General features: G+C 37.4%; 1 pseudogene; it reads right to left on the reverse strand.

The window, feature by feature from the left end:
* Positions 1 to 218: 218 nt before the first annotated feature.
* LOC131149450 (mRNA cap guanine-N7 methyltransferase 1-like) lies at positions 219 to 14308 on the reverse strand (annotated as a pseudogene).
* Positions 14309 to 17905: the final 3597 nt, after the last annotated feature.

A 17905-nucleotide genomic window follows, 5' to 3' on the forward strand; every position in this document is an offset into this window, starting at 1 on the left:
CTCCAATACTGATTCTACTATGTTTATCTTCCTTGTGTAAATCATCCACTCAAAGCCACAAAAACACAGCACATATAAAATCGTACATAACTATACAAGCGCTTTAGTTTTATCCATTTTAATACAAATCTTGAAAAATTAAAATATAAACTAATTTTTTTATAAATTCTTTAAATAACAAAATGAACAAAAAAGCCCAAAATGTCATCTGAAACTTAATGATAAAATCAACCGAAACTTGAATGCAGCACTTATCAATCATAGAACTATTCTCTAACGGTACATACCAATATCAAACTACAGTACTTGACAGCAAAATTCTAGGCTACTTGTCCTATGATTCTCGATGAACTTCCAATGCGTAGTTCAAATTAATGCCAATCACATTAGTGGAGTAATCCTTTTCACTACTCACAGTGTTACAAATCTTGCAGCTTGAACCAATTGTCTGCCCCCCCAAAAAATATAAATACTATAGCTAAAACCTAAGTTACTTTCAAGTACTTCAACAAAATTGAGTCACTATTTCACGTCCTTTTAACCAACTCAGTAGAGAACAAAGGGTATCTCAAGAAATCTCCCCTCACTGACAGTTGTCTGCAGCATTATTGTTGTCTTGTTATTATACTTTTGGTGGCAGATGCTATTATATGCTGCTGTTGATGTACATGATGTCCTCTTTCGAGATTTGCATCTGCCCTTTATCTCTCCTGCCACTTGTTTGCATCCGATCTGCTTGACCTCGCTGAAACGAATGACAAATTTTCACCCCCAATGCCTCAAGAAATAAGAACATAATTGTTTCATAGTTGTGCATGGAACTGGGATGCTTACCTTTCTCAAGGCAAATGCCAAATATAAATAAGCTACTTCCCACTTATCTTGTGACAGTGTGCCTGGATGTTAGGAAGGAAAAAGAGTGAATCAGTAATTGTGTCATCCCCAATGGAACAGCAGGCGACAGCATACAAATTTGTGGAAACAATACAAATATTACCTTCTTTTTTTTTCTTTTTTGGGCAAAGCAAATCAAAGAAGAAAAAGAAAACTATAAAGCAATCGACTTACTTCGATCTTGATTCCCATCACCCAGAGCACCAAGCCTCTGCATGAGCTCAACAAATTCTGGTCTTTTCAGGTACTCATCCGCAAACTGGTGTGAATTTTTGACAAAGACTAGCTCCAAATCATACGGTTAAGATCAAAGACAAGAAAAACTTTATTTCAGAACCTTATACTCCATGCAAGAAAGTTGAATGTATGTCTTGAGGGCGAGACTGAATATTACAAATTCTTATTAATGGGATTTTCAGTTTTCTAGGTGCCCTTCCCCTATTCTGATTAAACAATTCTATGCCAACTTTTCACTCCAGAAAGTTTGACTGACAGGAACACCATTTACTCCCTATTTTCATTCACCAACTCTGAACATGAAATAGGTCCACTCTAATGACAATTAGAATGAGGAAAAATGCTAACATGAGTGTGCCATTGAAGTTTTGACTGCTTGAACATCCAAGGAAAGTGCTTTTTTCCATAAATTAAATTATTTATTATAAGAAGGTGAAGACAAAAAAAATTATACCTCTTCTGCTAATGACTTGAAGACGTGAAAAGGAACAATCCATTCAGGACAATCAACAGCATCCTGCAATTGAAAGTTGGGTTTTATGAAAGGAGTGATTTCATAACTTAAAGCCCACAAATAGACCCAAGCAGAAGAATTATAAGCAAAACCAGTCTTATAATTTTATAGGTTTTGCTCGATAAACCTACTTATATACACCTGTAGGCAGCATGATTAAAAATTATAGGTAATCTGCACACCATCCTGTAGGAACTTGATCTCCAATACCACAGGATGCAGGGTACTGACAGTTTTATCAATAGAAAGCATAACCAATAATTACAACTGAAATCAGATTAAAAAGAAAGTACCACTACAGCAATACCTCTAGGTGGAATGTATACTTGATGCCAAATGGGCTAGAAGACCTGAATTTCTGAGCCAAACAACAGAAGTGTTTCTCATAGATAGGAAGAAATTCTAGTAATAAAGCAGACAGAAAAAATCTTTAAGGACTACAAATCACAAAACATGCCAAAGATATCACCTTGTCAGAGAATTCTTCCTCAAAACGAACCCAATAGACACTATTGCCAAAGGCCAGCCCTTCAGCTGCATACTCATGATGAAAATAGCATCATCCATCACAAATCACAAAACTAGTTTGCCATGCGCAAAAGTTTTACTGTTTATCTATTTGGGGAAAACAAAAAATGAGAATTTCTCAAACACAATGTAATCCAGTCTCAAAAACAGATGTTTTCCAGAGATTTGACCTATTTCTAAATCAATCCAATAGAGAAAAATTGAAATTTTTTCAGCACTAAATAATAATTCATATTTTAAGATCAATATCCTAATGTGTGTGTGTGTGTGTATATATATATGCACATATCAGGGGGAATAGTTAAGCAGGTTACAGTAGCCATTAAATAACTATCAGGAACAAGGGGAGACATGATTATTTACAAGGTGGCAAACCTAATAAGGTAGGTATTAGCTGCTATTTAGTCCAAAAAAAAGAAAGCAACAATAACAACAACAACAACAGGTTCATGCTTCTCAATGATCGCCATAGAGGATAAATTTTAAAGTAATTATGTGAGCGTCTAGTGTATCACCTATACCAATAGGTCTTTGCTCAATCCTGTAGAGAAATCTTAGACATTGCGGCAACCTTATACAGTTTAGTTTTCAGCTGTTAGCTATCTATCCAGAAAGAGGTGCCTTGACTAGTGTCTGTCTTGATTTAAAAATACAGGGAAGACATGATATGCACCTAGTGTTGCATAGCTACAAAGGTCTCATACAAACAACTGTGAAATAGTTGTGATTCAAGGCTTAATTTTATTTGACATCATCTCTTAGTTTTTGTTTTTCAGTACCATTTTCCTTGTTTTGGTGGATGAAATATGTACCAAAAGATTATTAATACTAGAGGTGGTGTACATGCATACAGTAGATGCTATCCAATAAGATGTTTGAAGAAGTGCGGAGGAATGAATACTTTTTCTGGAGAGAGAGAGAGAGAGAGAGAAGGGAATATATATGGGTAAGCTGAGAATGGGATTGAGAAATTTCAAGGAAAAGGGATTTGCTTTAATCTTCGAAATTGCATCTTCAATCCAATATGAAAACTCACCAACAAAGTAAGAGTATTTCTTATACAAGGCATTTCAGTATACCCCTTCAAAATTTAAATTGTTACGCTAAAAGGCCTCCTGGCTTAAGTATGCAATAGATAATGAAGCATACAACGAGCCAAAAACCAGTAGTGTGTCTCTAGGCATATATCACCAAATGTAAAACAGTGCTTGTTTACTTTTTTCAGGAAAAAGAAAATGTTTACTTAGTGACAACAGCATCACTCACTTGGCAACTGCAAATATCAAAAGGTGCATCATCTTCCAAAACTTTATCCAACCGAATCTGAAATTCATCAACAAAAAAAATAAGGAAATCCCACTTGTACTGATGTATGGACAAGGAACTAGTTGTATGAAAAGAGCAGCAGACTCTTATAATATAAGCAAAAGCAGCCCACCTCAAGGTCGTTTAAATATAATGTTACATATTATTGGGTATAATGACATTTCGTATTTTGTGTTTTGCAGATGCAAAAGAATCTCATAACAGCATCAAACGGAATCTTTGGACAGAAAAAAGTAAAGGCTGGTCAGAAACGAACTTCAGCAGGGAAAAAGCACTCTCTTTAAACCCGAAGTTTTCTTGGTAAAAAATATACAAAAGGCAGAATGTCACATAAATTAGCTGCTAAAGCTGTGGTTACCTGAAAACAATCCACGCGGGCGAGGACTTCCTCAATAACTTGTCTGGAAGCAGTTTATTGGCTGATGGCGGACTCCACCTCTTTCTTTTCATCTTCATAAGAGCCACGTGTACCCCTCGGAGAGATCTAGAGAGCATAGACAGCCAACAGTGTTCTTAATTAAAACGTATAATTCATCTCCTGAAAACACAGAAATTTGAAACAATCAAAATTTCGTCGAATAATTAAACAGAAAGATATTAAGCCATGGGTGAGAGAGACGTGTTGATGGCGTGACAGAGGAGATCCCAGCATCGGAGATTGGACTCCCTTTTTCTTTTATTTCCTTCCCGGCTCTCTTTCTCTCTTTCCCTTACCTTGGAGATATTGTAACGAGCACTTGTCCCTCCACGCTACATCAGACCACCGCATCCCCAAAATAAATAGAACTAGAAAGCGAAATCAAATAAAGGGAGCCTAAAGCCCAAGCAGCAGAATTGAACAGAATAGAGACTACAACACTCCATTTCTACAAGTGAAAATCAACCCAGCAGAAAGATATCAATAATACATACCATAAATATATATATATATATATATATATTAATTATGTTAGATTATTGAAGGCATGCAATTAGTTGGGAATTTGAGTCTTTGAAGTTTATTGTTAGACCACATACAGGGATGCAGATGGTTAATTAATGAGTAGAAATCAAATAAAGGGAGCACCCCAAAGCCCAAGTAGCAGAATTGAACCAAATAGACTGCTACACACCATTTCCAAAAAGCAGAAATTAACCCAGCAGAAAGGTAGCAATAACATATACCACAATTATTCTTATATATATATAACATATTAAGTATGCTAGATTATTGAAGATATGCAATTAGCTAGTAATTTGAGCCTTTGAAACTTTCTTTTTAGTACACATAAAGGTACACAAGACTAATTAATAATGCAACTCATTCTTCCAATGCTAAATGCAGATGTATAACAGTTATTTTTAATGTTACTCTAGGTAATTCTCTTTATTTCTATATAGTTTTTATTTTTTATATTTTTATAATTTTGAAATAGTAATATAATATATGACATGCTATCTTTTCTTAATTCACCTGCACTTGTCAAAAATTTTAGAAGTAATCAATACAATTTGATTGTGAAAAAGTGATATACTATCCTGTTTAATCAAATAAAGTAATCAAATTGTATTGATTACTTCTAAAATTTTTTACAAGTGCGGGTGAATTAAGAAAAGATAGCATGGCATATATTATATTACTATTTCAAAATTCTAAAAATATAAAAAATAAAAATAAAAAGTATATAGAAATAAAGAGTATTACCTAGAGTAACACTAAAAATAACTGTTAAGAATAATAATTGCGGTATATGTTATTGCTACCTTTCTGCTGGGTTAATTTCCGCTTTATGGAAATGGTGTGTAGCAGTCTATTCGGTTCAATTCTGCTACTTGGGCTTTGGGCTCCCTTTATTTGATTTCTCATTAATTAACCATTTGCAGCCCTGTATGTTCTCTAACAATAAACTTCAAAGACTCAAATTACTGACTAATTGCATGCCTTCAATAATCTAACATAATTAATATATATATTTATGGTATGTATTATTGATATCTTTCTGCTGGATTGATTTCCACTTATAGAAATAGAGTGTAGTAGTCTCTATTCTATTCAATTCTGCTGCTTGAGTTTTAGGCTCCCTTTATTTGATTTCGCTTTCTAGTTCTGTTTATTTTGGGGATAGGGTGGTCTGATGTAGCATGGAGGGACAAGTGCTCATTACAATTTCTCCAAGGTAAGGGAAAGAGAGAAAGAAAGTTGGGAAGGAAACAAAAGGAAATGGGAGTCCAATCTCCGACGCCAGGATCTCCTACGTCATGGCTTCGGCACTCTCTCACCCATGGCCTGATATCTTTATGTTTAATTAATCGATGAAATTTTGACTGTTTCAAATTTCTGTGCTTCCAAGAGGTGAATTATACGTTTTAATTAAGAACATTGTTGGTTGTCTACGCTCTCTAAATCTCTCAGAGGGGTACATGTGGCTCTTGTGGAGATGAAAAGAAAGAGGTGGAGTCCGCCGACAGTCAATAAACTACTTCCAGACGAGCTATTGAGGGAAGTCCTCGCCCGCGTGGATTGTTTTCAGGTAATTGCAGCTTTAGCAGCTAATTTATGTGACATTCTGCCTTTTGTATATTTTTTACCAAGAAAACTTCAGGTTTAAAGAGAGTGCTTTTTCCCTGCCAAAGTTTGTTCCTGACTAGCCTTACGTTTTTTTGTCCAAAGATTCCGTTTGATGTTGTTATGAGATTCTTTTGCATTTGCAAAAATGTCATTATACCCAATAACTGCTAAAGCTGCAATTACCTGCCCGCATATGAGGCGAGCAGGAAACGTAACTTTTTACAGCGCTGATGATGGTCAGCATCACCATTGTAGCATGTACGACAATCCTTTATCTGCACACGATTATTGAACATAATGATCAAAAAATTGACAACACACATGTAATAGCAAAAATGGCTCAAAGAAATACAAGAGAAAAATTCTAACATGAATTGAAAAGGCTTGATCACCAAAGTTGATTCTCAAAACTATAAGCTAATAATATGTTAAAAGTTGTAAAGATAGAACTCTGACACCTGATGGGAAGGAGTTAAGAGCCCCATATCCTCATATTAGATATGTCCTTTTTATCTACCTGCCTTGAAAAGACACGTCCATACAGTACTATAGTAACTTGATTGTTCAAGTAGAGACTATAAATCAGGATAGTGATCCAGTTTTTTTAAGAAAAAGAATTGATTCAAATGAGCATATAACCATTTATTTCCCCAAAATCATAACTCTTCTTTTGGTTAGTACTAACCGCCCTCTACCCACAAGGGATGGTGGCTTAGAGAGAAAGGATTAACTTCCATGGATTTTGAAGGATGGGAGATCACAAACTTCAATCCCAGGAGGAGGTGACTTGACAGGGTTGCTACTCATGACCTTTAATCAAATGCCCTTACCTTTATACCAGTTAACCCTCAATGTGGCTGGTCAAGCTATGACTCATCTGTCTGAGAGAGCTCCTGCTACTCAGCCGATGGTTTGCTTATGGCCTTGTCTGTTTACAGCCCTCTTGCCTTTGGCCCCTAATGGATAGGAGCTCCTGTGATCGTGCTCACGTGTCACGAGCTAAGCTTGTTCAGGGCATTATGCTTGCCTGTGACCACTTATCTCGTATGCTTGGGATGGGTTTCAATCATGTAAATACTAGTGTACGATTATTTTCTGCCAGTAGTATCTTTGAATGCCAAACAAGGCAGTATGACTCCTCGATCACTTTGATGTTTCCTAGTGTTAGAGTGGGAATGGCCTAGAAAGCTCTTTAGGGGAGGATGAGTGTTCATCAATCATTGTAAAACTCACTGGCTATTTTCAACGTGTTTAGCCTACTTGCCTCCCTCGCTCAGCACACAATGTCAACGGAGGTGTTGTTAATGAATTTCATAGATTCAATGTTTACTACTTACTTGCCATTGCTTTTCATGAATGCTTACTGTTTCCGCTATCATTTGATTGAATGCTAATGAAAGTGTTTCGTGGATGAATGTTGGTAAACGATAGGCTGGCTAGTTAAACAAAAGTGTTTTAACTAGCGCCGCACAGCCTTTCAAAAGGGTGTGAAAATAGTCGGACCGTGACACTTGGTATCAGAGACAAGGCCCAGTTGCTACGAGAATTCAGTTACTTTTGTTGTGGGATTTGGAAAGCTTTGGTAAGTGACCATGGCACTAAACAATGCTGAAAGAATCAGTGCACTGGAAGCATAGGTTGAAGAAACAACCAACAATATGGCCAACAAGATGGCCCAACTGAGGGGACTTGTTGATGAAGTGATGGGATCACACCAGCATCAAGCAAGTTTGACAAGTGAAATGTCAGAGGACTTTCACCACATTATGGAAACTTTGCAGGCTCGGATGGCTGATCTAGATGCAAAGGTGAATCTGATGGTTCTTGCTATGGGGAACTCCAACACTCCGGGAGTTAGCAAGACCAAGGTACCAGAACCCAAGACGTATGGGGGTGCCCGTGATGCTAAGGAGTTAGAGAACTTCTTGTTTGATATGGAACAATATTTTCGCACTATGAGGATGGCCTCAAAACAGGTGAAAGTGGATACTCCAACCATGTACTTGGTTGGTGACGCCAACTGAGGTGGCGTGCTAAGTACAATGACATTGAAAATGGAAGTTGTGGAATTGATAGTTGGGCAAACTTGAAGAGAGAGCTCAAGGTCCAATTCTTTCTTGAGAATGTTGAGTATAATGCAAGAAAAAAGCTGAGAGACCTCAAGCATACTGGCTCGATCAGGGAATACGTGAAACAATTTTTTGTTTTGATGTTGGATATCAAGGATATGTCGGAGAAGGACAAGTTGTTCAATTTTCTAGAGGGGATGAAACCATGGGCAAGAATTGAACTTCATAGACAAAGAGTTCAAGACTTGTCTACTGCACAAGCAGCTGCAGAACGCTTGACTGACTACGCTTAGGAGAATACAGCTTCGTCCAAAGGGTCTGGCGGAGAGGAAAACAATGGAAAGTCTTTCAAAAAAGGCAAACCCAAGAGTGGGGGAGCCGACTATAAAGCATATACCTCAAAGGAAGTTTCGTCGTCTCGAGGGTTCAACACACCCAAGGGAAAGGGTAAACTTGAGTATTACTTGTGTCGAGGTCCTCATAGAGTTTTTGAGTGCACTCAACAAAGCAACAATTAATGCTTTACAGGCTTCCATTGCAGAGCAGGCAGTGGAAGACGATGGGGAAGAGGATGATACCCCGAGGATGGGTGCAATGCAACAGGTGAGCGCATTGGAAAAGCAGGCTAAAGCCCCAAATGTTACACGAGTCAGAGGGCTAATGTTTGTGGACTTGATAATCAATGGGAAGAGTACTGCGCTATGGTGGATACCGGGGCTACTCATAACTTTGTTTCGCAACCGGAAGTTTGGATACTCAACTTATCCTTAGAGAATGATACAGGACGCATGAAAGCAATTAATTCTGTAACCGAGCCTACTCTGGGAGTAGCCAAGCAAGTTACTGTGAAGCTTAGGCAGTGGGAAGGTCATGTGAATTTCACAGCGGTGCCATTGGATGACTTTCCAGTCATTTTGGGGATGGAGTTCCTAAGGGGGACGAAGGCAGTGCTGATGCCTTCAGCTGGTTCTCTATGTCTGATGGGAGATCACTTGTGCATAGTGCAAGTTGTTGCAACGAAAGGAGACAATGGGAAGTTCCTTTCAGCCATGCAACTCAAGAAGGGTTTAAGAAAGGGAGAGCGGACATATCTAGCCACGGTGGTGATAGATGAAGAAGTAGGCCAAGAGTTGGTGCCTGCGACCATCCAATCGGTGTTGGATGAGTACAAGGAGGTGATGCCGGATAAGTTGCCTCACAAATTACCTCCACTACGGAGTGTGGAGCATGAGATCGAGCTGTTTCCAAGAGTGAAACCACCTGCAAAAGGGCCATATCGGATGGCGCCTCCAGTGTTAGCAAAATTGAGGAAGCAACTTAATAAGTTATTGGAAGTGGGATATGTTCGCCCTTCCAAAGCACCATTCGGAGCACCGGTGTTGTTTCAAAAGAAACATGATGAGAGCCTACAGATGTGTGTAGACTACCGCGCGCTCAACAAGGTGACAGTGCGCAACAAGTATCCTATTCCGTTGATTGCTAATTTATTGGATCAGTTGAGTCATGTCAAGTACTTCACTAAACTTGACTTGAGATCAGGCTACTATCAAGTGAGGATTGTTGATGGGGATGAGCCGAAGACTACTTGTGTGACACGGTATGGGGCATATGAATTCTTGGTGATGTCATTCGGGTTGACAAATACACCTGCAACATTCTGTACCTTGATGAACCAGGTTTTTCGTGAGTACCTTGACAAGTTTGTCATGGTGTACCTAGATGATATTGTTGTCTACAGTTCCACTATGGAGGAACATGAAGAGCATCTACGGAAGGTGTTCGACAGGCTGAAAGGGAACAATCTGGATGTGAAGAAAGAGAAGTGCTCTTTTGCTCAGTGGAGCAACAAATTCCTTGGTCATGTGGTTGAACAAGGTCGTATCCGGAGGGATATGGAGAAGGTAAGGGTGATTCAAGAACGGAAGATCCCCACGACAATGAAGGAGTTGCGTTCCTTTCTTGGCCTTACTAGATATTGCAGGAAGTTCGTTGAGGGGTATTCGCGGAGAATGACTCCAATGACAGGACTACTGGGGAGGTATTGTAGGCTGCACACACGGGATGATGTGGTTGATTATACCAAAACTTATCTCACTTGCCAACAAAACAAGGAGGAGCAAAAGAAGTATGGTACTTTCATGGCTGCACCAAAGTACTATTCAGCAAAGGAGATGACACAATTGTTCCTTGTAACTGTTGTGAAACATTGGGGTGTTCCCCAAGTTATTATTTGTGACCGAGACTTAATGTTCACTGACAACTTCTTGACAGAGTTTTTAGGATATCCAGGTCACATATTGACGTCTCTTCGAGTTATCACCGACAAACAGACGGACAGATGAAGAGATTCAAAGAGTTGCTAGATGAGTACTTGCACCATTTTGTCAACGATAACCAGAAGAATGGTGTGGAACTACTTGATGTGGCTTTATTCTGTGGCAATGCCCAAAGGAGCTTAACAACCAATAAAAGCACTTTTGAACTTGTTACAGGCCAGCTGCCGCTGTTACCTCACATAGTGGACGATCCGTAAAGACGAAAGAGTCCCGGGGCGTACATCTTCACCAGAGAATGGAGACAAAATGTAGAGTTTGCTTGAGCCTATCTGGAGAAAGCTTCTAAGCAGATGAAGAAGTGGGCAGATTAGGGGAGAAGACCGCAGTTTCATGTCAGTTGTCTCAAGCCGTTCAACGCCAACACCAAGGACCTGAGCAGAAGTTAGTCGAACAGAGTAGAGTTAAAGACAGTGCAACCAGACAGACGTGAAGTTGAAGAGATCCTTACAGACAGAAAGTTCATATCCTCAAGGAAAAAGCAGCAGAAGTTCCTAGTGAAGTGGAAATGCCTTGATGACAAAGAAATCAGCTGGATTTCTGCGGAAGATATTCAACCGTTCATGGACAAACTTGAAGTGTACCTACCGCCAAAGTCTACGAAGACGTCGACCGCATAAGTGGGGGAGAATGTCACGAGCTAAGCTTATTCAGGGCATTATGCTTGCCTGTGACCGCTTATCTCGTATGCTTGGGATGGGTTTTCATCATGTAAATACTAGTGTAGGATTATTTTACGCTAGTAGTGTCTTTGTATGCCAAATAAGGTAGTATGACTCCTCAGTCACTTTGATGTTTCCTAGTGCTAGAGTGGGAATGGCCTAGAAAGCTCTTTAGGGGAGGGTGAGTGTTCATCAGTCATTGTAAAACTCACTAGCTATTGTCAACATGTTTAGCCTACTTGCCTCCCTCACTAAGCACACAATGTCAACGAAGGTGGTGTTAATAAATTTTGTAGATTCAATGTTTACTGCTTGCTTGTCACTGCTTTCATGAATGCTTACTATTTTCGCTGTCATTTGATTGAATGCTAATGAAAGTGTTTTGTGGATGAATGTTGGTAAACGATAGGCTGGCTAGTTAAACAAGAGTGCTTTAGCTAGAGCCGCACGGACCTTCCCAAGGGTGTGAAAATAGTCGGACCATAACACGATTGCTACAAACTAGTTGCCCCCTCCTACCCTTTCTCCATTTTAGTGAAAATAAAAGGACTAGGAGGGTGCCCCTAAATAAACTGTTGAATGTACTCACTTCGAACCAGTATCGCAATTCTGTAGAATGGTTCTAGTGTTTTACCGTAAATGTAAAATGCATTACGGAAATACAATAAGCCAAAGTTTGGTACATAGGAATGAAATGGAATTGAAGGGAATGGAATCAAATATTCATAGTTCCTGTGGCAGTAGGAGCATGATTTAATATTAAAAAGTTTTTAATACAAACAGCTAAAAGTTTCTTCTTTAAAGTGAACATCAAATGCTTATACCCCATTTATACCAATTAGCATTTTTTCTTCATATATTAAAATCTTTTGCTTAATATTTCCAAAAAACTGGGCACATTTAACACTTTCTTGATTGCAACAAAATTGTGACAATTTGCTCAAACTGGAGTGAACCATACTCATAAATCAACCATGACTTAATCCAACTAATGTTAAGTTTGGTTTGTGGAGTGGAATGTTATTCCTAGGAATAGAATGGAATGCAACGGGAATGTAGTAAAAAATTGATAGGAATATAATAATTTATAGAAAAGGTTACTCATGCAAAAGCTTATATTGCCTCATACAACAATGAATAAGATAGGAATAGGCATTTCCATCTTAAAATTTAAGAATAGTTAATCCTTCCACATTATGGATTCATAAAAGCTTTTGTATTTATCTACTTTATGATGATAACACATCTTCGTTTAAAACCTACTAGATCCATACGGCTCATTTGGTTCGTGGAATAATTATTCCTTGGAATAAGATGGAACATAGTGAAATTTTTGAGAATACAGGTGTAAATAATAAAAGATTAGACGTCCTCATGGTGAAATTTGGGAATAATTATTCCTTGTATATTATTTGTTATAGATTAATAGCTTGTTATTTGGTTCATGGTATATCAACATAATTTTTTGTATAACTAATTGTAATTAACCTATTATAACTAATCTATTTCTAAGAATAAACATTACACAAACCAAACAGTAGGGTTATTTTGGGATCATTTTATTCCTCATAATAAGCATTCCATGAACCAAATGTACCTAAATATCCAGCAAGAACAAGTGTACCAACAAACAAGTAAAAAGTGTTTAGCACGTTACCGAGCCTTCAGCTATGTCAATGCCAACATAATATCCAACTTTTGCTTTGTCCCATTTGATGAGATCACCACCCTAACAAACATAGAAAAAGTATGAAAAAATTGCCATAATGCAAAACAACAGCAGCAGCCGCAAGAACAATCAAACTGCTAATAGACCTACTATAACTTGCCACAAGCAAGATCAAGAAGCTCATCTCCACGACAAGCATAAAGCTGAATTAAGACACTTTTAATCTGTCAAATCAGAAAACATATTAAATGCATCTTGCCACCATAATTTTCAACGTGATTAAGCGCAGGACAATACTGTTAGGATTGCTGGTATGGAACCGTCGGCAGCCGCACCAGCCCAGCCACCAACTTGGACGTTGAAGACCGGTGGCCACCTACTCTGCAGACATTGCTGAAACAGCAGCCACCTTCTTTGATTTTTTACTCCCCCCTTCTGTATATATATAGGTGCAGTATGTGGTGTTAAGTGTGGAAGTGTGTGAGTGTACTGGAGTTGTGCAGCAGTGTAGCTGTGAGAGGCAGAGGTAAGCTGTGAGCTGTTTGAGTATTGTGTGTATTGCAGTGTGCTGAGAGTGCAGAGAGAAGTGCAGAGAGATGCTGTGAGTTGTGTTGTGTGCAGAGTGCAGAGAGCAGAGAGCAGAGAGTTGTGGTGAGAGAGAGTTGAGCAGTGGCTCCTCCTTGTATTATTTCTCCCAGTATAGTGCAGTGGTGTGTGCTCCCGTGGACGTAGGTCAGATTCGACCGAACCACGTAAATCCAGTGTTCTAGTGTGGATGTGCTTTGAATTTTTCTTCGTGTGTGATTGTTGCTCCAAGGATTATTCCCCAACAAATACATACCCAATTGTTGAGTTTCTTCAAGTGAATGATTGGACTTGCTTCTCTTTCTTCCAGGGTCTGATTTGTCCTCACACTGTAATGGTCTGCCACTTTTCAGGCAAAAATCTTTGTGCTTTCATCCTCTAGAAAGTGTGCATCGCCTAAAAACCATTGACATATAACCATTAGAACAGATTGACACGATCCATCAACACCACATTTAGTTGCCGAAAAAAATAAAATTATAAATATCCAATTTCTCGATATTTGGTACACGAAAAAACAAGCAGCCTCTACTCAATGAACTCTAAAATTATCTGTTTGAAAAAAAAAAAAAAAAATCATGCTTGGCCTCATGGATGTTGTGAAATTTCACATTTTAAGTTCGCGAATTATGAAACCCAGATCCAGAAATAAACAAATTAACGAAATAAGGAACAAGTACCAAGCAAAACCCAGAAAAAACTGGACTAAAACTGATTGTAATGGAAAAAATTACTCTCTGGGCTATATTTGAATCTGCATTGAGGCGGACCGACAGAGGTCGCCGGAGATTCTGCGTATCCTCGCTTCATGGGTTGCGATCTCAGTGTCCCTTTTTGATTGAATGAGGACAGCATCTAGGATACACATTTCTAGAGAGCGAGAGAGGGAGTGTTCAGGGTGAACGTATAGTTGGGTTTTCTTCGAAACAGCTTTAGGGGCGATGAAGGAATGGAGGGAAGGGAGAATTGAAAGCAAGGAAAGAACAAAAGGCGAAGGAAGCTGTTGGATTCAACAGATGTATATATATATACAGATGTTATCAATGTATTAGAATTATACTGAAATTCGGAGTGTAATCTAAATTCAAATTTGAATTCCTAACCAATTGTTTTATCTTCTTTTTAAAAAATTAAATTGATAAACTATTATTTCATAAACTATATTTTATATAAATTAGGAATAGACTTAGGATGTTAAGAATTAATTTCAATATAAAGTTAGTATTTGGTGAAATGCATGTGAGAAAGTAACTATTTTTATTTTTTGAGAATTTTTTTAAACACTAAATATTTGAGGTTTTTGAAAAATGAAAATAAACGAACAAACAAAAATAACTTCCAAGAATAAATTTTTCATGCATCTCATGCTTGTACTCACCATTTTTTATTCAATATTTATATAGATTTACAAATTTGTTCATTGCTGTACAATTTTATATTTTACTTGAACTAATTTCCTTTCATCAACTACATAAAACTAATAAATGAAAGTCTTTATTCTTGTATACATTTAAAAATGTATGTACAAATCTAAAAATACTGCCAACATTAAAAAATGTACCATAGCCAATTATTACATGAGTCCTCTAAACTTAGTTTATTACTAGGCTTTTTTCTTTTCTTTAATACATTTATTCTCGTTTGCAATTTTTAGTAATCTTTTAGTTCAATAAATTTTGGTCATAGACCTGACAAAGTGGATTAGGTTGGATAATCTGTGACAGATAAGGTGGATCATTGGGTAAAAAAATCATATTTCATATTCAACTCATTTAAGTAACGGATTAGGCAGTTTCGGATCGAATAATTCATGACAGATGGGTGGATAATCAGTAATTCTCAAATATAATTTTATTAATAATTTATTTTGTGCCATAATAATTTTAAGTTGTATACGACAACTTGCAATTAGTTTGTGTGTTAACTTTTCTAGTAATTAAATCAATCATTCAATAATTTATACTAATTAATAACTCCTCATTCATGTAAGTAAAACTCTAAACATTAAAAACTAATCATTCATCAAACCGTTGACAGTTATATTTGTCCGCTACGGATTCAAATGACGAAAATTCAAGGTAAATCATCACAATAAAAACTATGAGCGTCAAAGATCCAAATTCAATTGTTTGAGGATCATATATGCTAACAAATTAGAGTATGTAAATAATGCATATTTTATCTCAAATCATGGAATTTATGATATCTTATTTATTATTACCTATATCGTGTAATCGTGTTTAAATACTCCTACTTGTATCATCTCTAAAACACGTAGTGTTCACGATTCAGTTATTTGAATAAAAAATATCATTATTTTTTAAATAAACATAAAGCGGGTTGACGGATATTTGTCGGATAAACCCATTCGACCCACTAAGAAGGCGGTTATGAAAATGGAAAAACATATTCGACTCATTTAGTAAACGGATGATTATAAGTTGGTTAAAATAGGTCGGATGTAGGTCGGATTAATGGATTTTTATCCATTTTGTCAGGTCTAATAGGTCAAATTAACAAGTAGGGTTCCATTGTTTCAATTGAGAAGCTTGGTATTTTTAACAATTTTTTTGCAAAGGCAAAGATTTTTTGCTAAAAGAATTTAAAAAGGTAACATACAGTTTGGTAGTCTTTTTTAAAAAATAAATTATTTCATTAAAATGTTGCTTGATTTTACTAAAATTTGATGCCTTTAGTTTATTTTCAATTACAAAACATTTGACACAAAATAATATTATATATAGACTATTTTAAAATTTTGTGCTTCAATTGTAATGACTATAGAAAAGCAATTGTTAAGGAAATTACCCAAACAAAGGCAAATTCACCGAAAGCAAATAAATGTGTGAAATCAAGCTTGGAATTGGTAAAAAAAAATTGAAAAGGAATACTCACCAAACATAGACTAATTTGTAGTGATTCGGATTTGATTTAAGCATTTGTTTTATAAATCTATGTGTATAAATACTCTTACAATGTATTGTAATATTCACACCGAGAAATACAAGACATACTTTTTTCCTCCTCTCTTATGCTATTCTTCAATGTTATTTCACATTGTGAATTTCTTGTTAGGAACCTGTAAGCATCCAGATTAAAGTGACACCAAAGATTTAATGTGTTTCGATCAATAATGACCTACGTCCACGGAGCACACCCCAAATATTCACTATTACCGGAAAAATTACAATTCTCTCTCTCTCTCTCTCTCTCTCTCTCTCTCTCTCTCTCTCTCTCTCTCTCTCTCTCTCTCTCTCCCTTCTTCCTCTCTGCTCTCTCTGAGCTTCTCACTATTGTGTCATTCCTCAGCCCTCTATTTATAGGGCTGATCCTCCAATCACTATTTAATTACAATTTAAACATAATCAATCAAAAATATAGGAAGTTACAATCATGATGTAAATAGATATAAATTGCACCGCGTAAGATTAATTTCACCGCGTTTTCCAACTCAGCTCCTCCTGGCTGTCTCTTGGTTCCAGCTATAACAATCTCCCGCTTGGAGACAGAGACGCCTTCTTACTAGAGTATCATGAATAAATGATGTGCTCAAAATATGTCTTCAGGCATGAAGACCAACTAAAGTTAAACACAATTTCAGCTTCTCTATAGTTACCATCTTCCTGTCTACTCGATTCCTGCGGACTAATTTGATGGCTGTCATCTTCATTGCTGGTGTAAAAATGTCGGTGTAGTCAATCCCTTCCTTCTTCTAAAAGCATCCCTTCCTTCTTCTAAAAGCTTTTGACTATCAACCGAGGCTTGTACCTTCTGGAGCCATCATGCTCCTCTTCGATTAAGTACACCCACTTGTTGTGAAGGCCTTTGGGCAACTTCCACGTTCTGTTTGAGGTGAGGGACTTCATCTCATCCTTCATCGCAAGCTCCCACTTGCTCGTATCTGCCACCTGACATGCTTCATAATAGCATTTGGGCTCTCCTCCATCTGTAGGAAGTAAGTAATCAATATACCTTCTGTTTGGTACATGGGATTTCCTAAGCTCCTGAGCTAGAGTAGGAGACGGTGGTGTGACGATCTGCTCCACTGGTTCCTTCACCTAAGGATTCTCGGCATTCTATTGTTGTGTCCCAACACATTCTGAGTGGACTAGTTCTAGTTTCTTCTTCTTTGGGGCATGAGTGTTTATTTGGAAACTAACCCTCTTATGTTTCCCGACTATACAATCCTCACACATGTCAATTTGTACTGAAATAGACATGGAGACATTGGAGGTTAGAAAAAGTGTTCTAATTTTCTTACCTCGCGCAATCGTTAGTATACCCTTTGAAACATTCCATTCATCGCCAATAAATTTCGTCGTGTATCCCTCATCTTCCAGCTGACCAACTGAGATCAAATTCTCCCTTAAGTCTGGAATATACCTGACATCCTTCAGCTTCCATACTGACCCATTTATATTGATCTTCACAACTCCTTTGTCGATTACGTCGCAAAGTTGATCATTGCCAAGGTACACCTTACCAAAATTACCTGGTGTGTACTCTTCTAGGCAATCTTTGCAACATGTGGCATGAAATG

This window comes from Malania oleifera, chromosome 1, assembly GCF_029873635.1.
Source record: "Malania oleifera isolate guangnan ecotype guangnan chromosome 1, ASM2987363v1, whole genome shotgun sequence".
Classification (NCBI taxonomy): domain Eukaryota; kingdom Viridiplantae; phylum Streptophyta; class Magnoliopsida; order Santalales; family Ximeniaceae; genus Malania; species Malania oleifera.